The sequence below is a fragment of the Artemia franciscana genome, chromosome 3 (assembly GCF_032884065.1).
Source record: "Artemia franciscana chromosome 3, ASM3288406v1, whole genome shotgun sequence".
NCBI classification, from domain to species: domain Eukaryota; kingdom Metazoa; phylum Arthropoda; class Branchiopoda; order Anostraca; family Artemiidae; genus Artemia; species Artemia franciscana.
The window spans coordinates 21,391,690-21,399,924 of record NC_088865.1 but is presented as its reverse complement, the minus strand read 5'-3'; positions in this window follow the sequence as shown (position 1 = coordinate 21,399,924).

Here is an 8,235-nt window from a genome sequence, read left to right as displayed (position 1 = left end):
AGGGAATATAAGTGACGACCGGGACGCTCAAAGAGAAATTACAGACTGGGACACCGGGACACAAATGACGACCGGGTCACAGGGAAATAAATGACGACCGGGACAAAATGACACAACGACAACTGGGACGCCGGGGGGCACAGGAGGATATATAAATGACGACGAGGACACAGGGAATGTTCGATTAGCAATCACCATCAACAAAGATCAAGGGCAATCATTAGAATAATGAGGTATAGATCTGAATACGGATTGTTTTTCCCATGGACAATTATATGTTGCATGTTCAAGAGTCGGTAAACCTGACAATCTATTTATATGTACAGACAATCGGACAGCGAAGAATGTTGTATATTCGCAAGTTTTACGTAGCTAAAAACATAAATATATCTATCTATATTCACAGGTGGGACACAGGGACACAACTATACAATGGCGCGTAACTAATATGACACGTAACGACTTACGCGCGCTGGAGGGCTTGGGGGGTGCGAAGCGCCCCCACCAACTGGGTGTTGGGGTGCATGAAGTTGTTTTTCGACTGAGGTCATTTTTGTCGACTGATGAAATTACAGACCGGGACAATGGGACAAAAATATAACGGGGACGCCTGGGGGCACAGGGGGGATATATAAATAAGGCTGGGACACAGGGAATGTTCGGTTAGCAATCACCATCAACAAACCTCAAGGGCAATCGTTAGAAAAATAAGGTATAGATCTGAATACGGATTGTTCTTCCCATGGACAATTATATGTTGCATGTTCAAGAGTCGGTAAACCTGACAATTTATTTATATGCACAGACAATGGGAAAGCGAAGAATATTGTATATTCGCAAGTTTTACGTAGTTAAAAACATATCTATATATATAAAAATAAGTTGTCCGTGTGTGTGTGTGTCGAGTGACGTCATGTTTGTGTTTCGACTGACGTCATGTTTATCGACTGACGAAATTACAGACCGAGAAATTGGGATACAAATGACGACCGGGACACCGGGACATAGGGAATATAAATGACGACCGGGACACTCAAAGAGAAAGCGACCGGGACACAAGGAATGTTCGATTAGCAATCACCATCAACAAAGCACCGGGACACAAATGACGACCGGGACATCTATATATATAAAAATAAGTTGTCTGTGTGTCTGTGTGTCGAGTGACGTCATGTTTGTATGTCGACTGACGTCATGTTTGTCGATTGATGAAATTACAGACCGGGACATCGGGACACAAATGACGACCGGGACACCTGGACATAGGGAATATAAATGACGACCGGGACACTCAAAGAGAAAGCGACCGGGACGCAAGGAATATTCGATTAGCAATCACCATCAACAAAGCACCGGGACACAAATGACGACCGGGACAATGGCGACCGGGACAGAGGGAATAAAAATGACGACCAGGACACTCAAAGAGAATTTACAGACCGGGACACCGGAACACAAATGACGACCGGGACAAAAATGACGACCGGAACAAAGGGAATATAAATGACGACCGCGACACTCAAAGAGAAATTACAGACTGGGACACCGGGACACAAATGACGACCGGGACACAGGGAAACAACAACAACGGGGACGCCGGGGGGCACAGGGGGATATATAAATGACGACGGGGACACAGGGAATGTTCGATTGGCAATCACCATCAACAAAGCTCAAGGGCAATCATTAGAATAATGAGGTTAGATCTGAATACAGATTGTTTTTCCCATGGACAATTATATGTTGCATGTTCAAGAGTCGGTAAACCTGACAATCTATTTATATGCACAGACAAAGGGACAGCCAAGAATGTTGTATATTCGCAAGTTTTACGTAGTTAAATATATATATATATATATATATATATATATATATATATATATATATATATATATTATATATATATATATTCACAGGTGGGACACAGGGACTCAACTACAATGGTGCGTAGCTAATATGGCACGTAACGACTTATACGCGCGGGAAGGGGGGGGCTTGGGGGGGGGCTACACGAAGTGCCACACCAACAGCTAGTATATATTTATATATATATATATATATATATATATATATATATATATATATATATATATATATATATATATATATATATATATATATATATGTAATATAATATATATATATATATATATAAAAATATATATATATATATATATATATATATATATATATATATATATATATATATATATATATATATATATACTAGCTGTTGGAGTGGCGCTTCGCGCCACCCCAACACCTAGTTGGTGGGGCGCTTCGCGCCCCACCCTCTCAAGCCCCCCCACGCGCGCCCCCCCCCAAGCCCCCCCCGCGCGCGTAAGTCGTTACGCGCCATATTAGTTACGCGCCATTGTAGTTGTGTCCCTGTGTCCCACCTGTGAATATAGATATATATATATATATATATATATATATATATATATATATATATATATATATATATATATATTATATATATATATATATATTTATATATATATATTTATATATATATATATTATATATATATATATATATATATATATATAATATATATATATATATATATATATATATATATATATATATATATATATATATATATATATATATATATATATATATATATATATATATATATATATATATATATATATATATATATATATATATATATATATATATATATGTTTTTAACTACGTAAAACTTGCGAATGTACAACATTCTTTGCTGTCCCATTGTCTGTGCATATAAATAGAATGTCAGGTTTAACGACTCTTGAACATACAACATATAATGGTCCATGGGAAAACAATCCGTATTCAGATCTATACCTCATAATTCTAATGATTGCCCTTGAGCTTTGTTGATGGTGATTGCTAATCGACGATTCCCTGTGTCGCCATCGTCATTTATATATCCCACTGAGCCCCCCGGCGTCCCTGTTGTAGTTGTGTCCCTGTGTCCCGGTCGTCATGTCCCGGTCGTCATTTGTGTCCCGGTCTGTATATACATTCGTTTTGAATTGGTCTTTTTTTAGGTTTTAGTTTTTTACGTTTTTTTTAGTTTTTTTTTCTTTTTTTAGTTTTGTTTTTCTCCTTTATTTTTCATTTTTTTTTCTTTTTCATTTATTTTCTTTTTTAGTTTTTTTTTAGCTTTTTAATTTTTTATTAGTTTTTAGTTTTTTTTTCTTTTTAGTTTTTTGTAGTTTTTACCTTTTTTTTAGTTTATAATTTTTTTTACTTATGTCCTGGTCGTCATTTATACTCCCTGTGTCCCAGTCGTCATTTGTATCCGGTGCTTTGTTGATGGTGATTGCTAATCGAACATTCCCTTGTGTCCCGGTCGTCATTTATATTCCCTATAAGCCGGTGTCCCGGTCGTCATTTGTGTCCCGATGTCCCGGTCTGTAATTTCGTCAGTCGAAAACATGACGTCAGTCGACACAGAAACATGACGTCACCTGACAGATCCACAGACAGACAACTTATTGTTATATATATAGATAGATATATAAATATATATATATATATATTTTCTTTTAGTTTTTTTGTAGTTTTTACCTTTTTTATTTTTTTCTTCTTTTGTATTAATGCTAAAGCCAAGGTTCAAACCTGGAGCCTCTCGGACCTAGAACCTGAAACATAACGCTTTACCAACTCAGCTACTTCGGCTTGAATACATTCGTTTTGAGCAGCTTCCTCGGGTGTTGCCATTGTAGGTTCTTCAGTCATTTTACAATTAGAAATTTCTCTTTTTTTTTCAATTTCTCAATTTTTACGTAGTTTGAAACACATATATAAATCTATCTATATTCACAGGTGGGACACAGGGACACAACTGCAATGGCGCGTGACTAATATGGCGCGTAACGACTTACGCGCGCGGGGGGGCTTGGGGGGGTGCGAAGCGCCACCCCAACAGCTAGTATATTATATATATATATATATATATATATATATATATATATATATATATATATATATATATATATATATATATATAAGTTGTCTGTGTGTGTGTCGAGTGACGTCATGTTTGTGTGTCGACTGACGTCATGTTTGTCGACTGACGTCATGTTTGTCAACTGATGAAATTACATACCGGGACACAAATGACGACCGGGACACAGGGAATATAAATGACGACCGGGATATAGGGACATAACTACAACGGGGACGCCGGGGGCAAAGGCGGGATATATAAATGACGACCGGGAAATAAATGACGACCGGGACACAGGAAATATAAATGACAACCGGGACACAGGGACACATCATTAGAATAATGAGGTATATATCTGAATACGAACTGTTTTTCCCATGGACAATTATATGTTGCATGTTCAAGAGTCAGTAAACCTGACAATCTATTTATATGCACAGACAATGGGACAGCGAAGAATGTTGTATATTCGCATATACAACATTCGTAGTGGGATATATATCCCACTACTGGGAGCTTTCCGTTTCCAATTGCCAGCAATTGATCTGAAAATGCTTGACCAGTCATCGTTTTGCAATCGGACACGCATATTTGTAGTTAATTTTAATATTTTTACGTGTGCCCATAAATTAGAATTTTTCAGGCAAGCATTCACACGTCACTAAATTACAGAAATCAGCAGGTAGTTGTATACGTCCTGAAATTGAGTATTGTATCATAAATGTCTTTTTGTTCCGACGTTAACTTGGAAATGTTATTTTGTACATACGACAATAGATCACTCGTACTGTAACTTTGTTCACGATCCAATTCTACACATGTCGAAACAGCAGCGATACGGTTAGATGAAGGCATTCCCAAATCCTGAAGAGGTTTGTTTGCCATACGTACGCACAAATCTTCTATAATAACTAAAGTGTAGTTATAAATTTCTGATGTAAAATCAAAAGTCATATCTGACGTCTCTAGCTGTTTTCGATGGAGTATATCTACGGACATTTTTGACTTATATTTTCCCCATAACTCTGTAGGAGCTGATGGAGAGCAAGTTGTTAAAATGATGCCAAACAATATACGAATTTCACTTGGGGTTGACGTTTCGCACGCGTCATTGATGCAGTTATCCCAGTGTTGGTCATTCTCCAATAAATTCAGAGCTTGGCATGCACTACGGTAAGTGTCATGTATATTACCGTTTACAGTTCTCAAATACTCAAAGGATGTCGGACCGGGTACATTCACCAAAAGCAGGCGTAGAAAGAAGCATTCATGTTGATTGGGGTGAATGGTGTAGAGTCTTCCTATCGTGGTATCTTTGAAGATGGTAGGTTGGCCGTCGACTGACTTACCCTGTTTTCGACGTTCAAATACTTTATTTTTAGTATTCCACGTGTAATACGAAGGCACTTCAGTATACAGCAGTTTTTTTGCAAAAGAATCATTTTTGCAAAGCGAAAAAAAAGCTGTTAATGTTGTATTCGGTGGATTCAGGACTCTTTGTTGCACGTTGGTTTCCGTGAAATAAACACGTTGACCATTCTGTAAATGTACCGCTAAGTGAACAACAGCTGGACTACGTTCATGTATCGGAAATGAAAGAATTCGCCAAACAGCTTCATTACTGCTTATGTATCTTCCAGCCTGATATTGTACGATTTCGTCGAAATCTTTGATTTTGGGCTGCAAGCCAAAAACTGCCATGTCACTGCCTTTGTTGACGTATTTACATATGTATTTGATTGCCTTTACGGAGTTACAGTATTCAACGTTTATGTGTGCATTAAATGTTTTTGATAATAATGGGGAATATGGAACAACCCACTGGTTATCTACTTCGATGGTGGTACCGTTGCCATTGTAGGTTCTTCAGTCATTTTACAATTAGAAATTTCTCTTTCAACGGTCTTCTTACAATTAAAAATTTGTCTTTGAACGATATTCTTAAATACCTGTGTCCTGGTCGTCATTTATATTCCCTGTGTCCCGGTCGTCATTTGCGTCCCGGTATCCCAGTCTGTAATTTCTCTTTGAGTGTCCCGGTCGTTATTTATATTCCCTCTGTCCCGGTCGTCATTTGTGTCCCGGTCTGTAATTTCTCTTTGAGTGTTTTTCTTTTTAGTATTTTTTAGTTTTTAACATTTTTTCTTTTTTCAGTTTTCTTTTTCTTCTTTATTTTTCAGCTTCACTATGAAATACATATCGCCGAACCTTTGTTTTTTTTTAACTAAAATCTGGTAGGCATTGATGACCTTATCCAAGTCAAAATCCCAAACCCAATCATCATCGCTATCATTTTCAGTTTTGATATGTTTTGACTCTCGCTGTCCAGGTGGATCTTCATCTAACTGCGCGGTTTTGCGTTCTTTAGCCTCAAGCCTGTTTCCTTGCTGTTCTTTTGATTCCTCGGCACGCTTTCTTTTCTGACTTTCTCTATCAGCAGCAAGTTTTTTGGCATAGACTCTTTGAGCATCTTCATCGGCTTTTGCCATGGTAAGTTCATCAGTCATTGTAAACTTAAACATTAATAGATTTCTACGTGAACATATGTCTTAAATGTCTTGAATGACGTCACCGTCAAAGCAAAAATGACGACAACTAATTTCATGACGTCAGTCAACACAGAAACATGACGTCAGCTGATCCACAGAAAGACACACAGACAGACAACTTATTTTTATATATATAGATATATATATATATATATATATATATATATATATATATATATATATATATATATATATATATATATATATATCATGAAAAGAGAAATCACCAATGCTACAGCACAAAAAAAAAAAAAAAAAAAAAAAAAAAAAAAAAAAAAAAAAGAGACAGAAGGAGAAAAGGAAGACTGTTTTCCTAAATTAATGATTAATATAGACCAGCACTTGAATGAGGCCTTAACCCAACTCATCCATACAATCACATAGGTCAAACAGCATAGCCACACACAATCAACCATAAAGAATAATCCATGGACAGGCAGTCATGTCGTCAATAAGTATAAGTCGTCATTTACCGAACAATAGAAAAAATAATATAGACAAATAATTCAGAGGCAACACCCAACATAAGGGCTCATCAGGAGAATACACTGGCCTATATAGGGTTTCGCCACTCTAAATTCTCTACCCAGCAGTGTTGTGGCTACCACAGAATATCCATGGCATCCCCGCGTCAGGTATCACCCCCAAAATACATGCCTATGAAAAAAAACCCAGCAAATGTAAAACAACCAAGTAAAACCAAAACAAGCTTATCTTGTTAATATATCCCTCCCTTTAGCAACAATAGGTAAACTAAATATTATAAATTTTACCAAATCACAAATATTAACACATTGCAAAAAACCTGAATGAACTAAACAATTATAGAATTCATCTTTACCATGTGGCTAATTTTTAAAAAAAATCCGCTCAATTAGAAACACAATTCAAAATAAATGGCGCTGTGACAACATTTCTCGAACCTCCGAAATTAGTTAAAAATTTCTTTAAGTATTTCTAGATAATTCTTTTGATATTTATTTAAAAGTTCGTTATAATGAAAACTAAATTTTTTAAATTGCCAAGTTAATTTATTTGCAGAAAAACCTCTTGATATCAATTTTTGGCTTAAGATTTTACATCTATTTTTAAAATCAATATAATTACTACAAATCCTTGCATAACGAAGTAACTGTGAGAAAAACGCTGAATATGTGATATTTGAGTGTATATTACTTTCAGGGAATGGGAAACTAATCACTTCAAAATCAAAATCATCCGTTTTATTATATATTTTAAAACTTAATTTATTATTATCACAAATATTAATATTTAAATCTAAGAAATGATCTTCATGACCAGCGCCATGACTAGGCTCAAGAATAAGCTCTGATGGATATATATTTTTAGAAATATCAATGAAATCCTTACAATTTAAGACCAAAATATCATCTAAATATCTTTTATTATTTGACAAAGCATGTTTTAAATTAATTAGATTATTCTTATCCATCATATATTTATATTCTAGTTGACTTAAAAACAAGTCAGCTATTAATGGGCTGACATTCCCCCCCATGGGAATTCCCATAATTTGCTTGTACAAATCACCCCCAAATCTTATATAAGTATTGTATAAAACAAATTCCAATAACTCAAAAATCATATCCAAGCTGTAACATCTCAAGTTAACTGTAGTATTAAAGTAGTTTGTCCATATGGCTTTTTTATTATAACTGTCTATTTTTAAGAACCTTTTACTAGATAAGAGGAAAGATTTCTTTATAACAGTTTTTA